Genomic DNA, 2,245 nt, shown 5'->3' with positions numbered 1-2,245 from the left:
AAAAAAAAAAAAAAAAGAAGAGGCACTTTTCGCTCATGAAAAGAAGCCAGTGAGTCCTCTTAAGAATAATAAAAGGGAGTATTTTACAGTTAAGCACCAGATTTGGAGTGAAGAATTTAGATGCGGCTCTGCTGGTCTGGGCTGTTAATACTCTCCTGCTCTTCCGTGGCCCCCTCCATCAGGTATCACAAAGCCTTCATCTGTGGCATAAAGTCTAAAATCCTCTGCAATAAAAGGTTGTTTTTTCCTATCGTTCTTCTGGCATATCAACTTAATGTTCCTTAGCTTTCCAAAATAGAAATCTCTTCCTTTCTCCAAGTCTTCAACAGTAAGTTTCTTTTCTTTTTTTCTCTTTGATTCAGTCTCACTCTGCTGCCCAGGCTGGAGTGCAGGGGCACGGTCACAGCCACCACAGCCTTTACTGCTGTGCTCAGGCGATCTTTAGGCCTCAGTCTTCCAAGTAGCTGGAACTAAGGCATGCGCCATCACACCTGGCTAATTTTTTATATACTGTAGAGACTAGGTCTTGACAAATTGCTCAGGCTGGTCTCGAATTCCTGGGCTCAGGCAATCCTCTCGCCTCGGCTTCCCAACGTGCTGGGATTACAGGTGTGAGCCACTGCACCCAGCTGCATGAATACTTATAGTCAAGAATCGTTAAGTAATGCCCTATCATTTATCTCTGGCATAAGTTAGATTTTTATATAATAAACTTAAATTTATATATTAAATTTAAAAAGCTGTATTTAGTAATGTTGTATTTTGTTTTTAGTAAGATTAAGTATAAACCAGGCGCAGTTTTCATGCCTGTAATCCCAGTATTTTAGGAGGTGGAAGCAAGAGGATTGCCTGAGTCCGGCGGTTTGAGATCAGCCCGGGCAACTTGTCAAGACCTCGTCTCTACAATAAATAAATAAAAATTAGCCGGGCGTGATGGCGCACACCTCTGGTTCCAGCAGTTTGGAAGGCTGAGGCAGAAGGATCACTTGAGCCAAGCAGATTGAGGCTGTGGTGACCATGAGCGTGCTACTGCTCTCCAGCCTGGGTAACAGTGAGACTGACTCAAAAAAAAAAAAAAAAAAGATTAAGTGTAATCATCAAATGATTACAATAATATGGACTTGTAGAGGTAAAAGAGACCTTAGAGGTCATCCAGTTAGAAATACAGAATAAACTAAGGCATAGTGAATCACTCACAAATAGCCTTCAGAAAATTCTGAATCATACTTGAAACGTTAAAGACATGAATGATATGACTATCCATAAATATTTCTTAATATTTAAAAAAGATCCTTTAAGAAACTTCAAAATAAATGAATGGAATCCAATAATTTAAAACTCAAGTGCTGTTATTTCTACAAGATCTTGGATTATATGTTCATTTGTTCACTGGAAGAAAAATCACATTTTCATTTCTTATATTTTATTTATATTAAAAAGAGCACTTCAGTATTAATTCAAATATCTATCCATTAAATGCAAAAATGTTAATGCAATATTAAAAATGAAATTTAAATGAAAGCAAGGGAATATCACATTAGGGTTCCCATGGCAACTCTCACTACACTTTTCAGCTTCTGAATTGTAGTATGGTCATTTATTACAGGCTCATACAAAAAATAATTTTGCAAATATTTAAAGATGTATAGGTTAATTCATGTCAATTCAAGACTTCAGACGCAGTGTAAAGTAATACATTAGGCTAAGAATACTCTAAATATTAACACATATCCTTAGACATATCTACATAAAACAGATAAAAACTTCCTAAATTTTGAATGTGTTAGCACTAACATGAATCACACCACTTTGCAGTTCCTGTCACAACTGAAATCTGAGCCTTATGTTACTGAAATCTAATATGGGTATGGTCAAGTGACTCTCCCTCACTTTAGGTAGAATTTGAAATGACAAATGTCAAATTTTGCCAGAAAAAGAAAAATGTAAATTCATTACTTCACATAAAATAAAGTCCAAGAGTTAAGCAGATCAAATGATCCTGCCCAAGACCTAACTTTATCATTGGCCTTGCTTTTTCCCATAACTTTTAGTAGTGTATTTTGATGTTAAAAGCTCAAAAAAGGGCTGGATTCAGTGGCTCAGCCTGTGATCCCAGCACTTTGGGAGGCCCAAGGGAGTGGATTGCCTGAGCTCGCGGGTTCGACACCAGTCGACTTGACGACACCTCGTCCCTACAAATATCAAAAAAAATTAGCCGGGTGTGGTAGCACGCGCCTGTGGTTCC

The sequence above is a fragment of the Carlito syrichta genome, unplaced genomic scaffold (genome assembly GCF_000164805.1).
Source record: "Carlito syrichta isolate Samal-C Ts95f unplaced genomic scaffold, Tarsius_syrichta-2.0.1 Scaffold311222, whole genome shotgun sequence".
Classification (NCBI taxonomy): domain Eukaryota; kingdom Metazoa; phylum Chordata; class Mammalia; order Primates; family Tarsiidae; genus Carlito; species Carlito syrichta.
Note: the sequence above shows the minus strand (reverse complement) of the source record.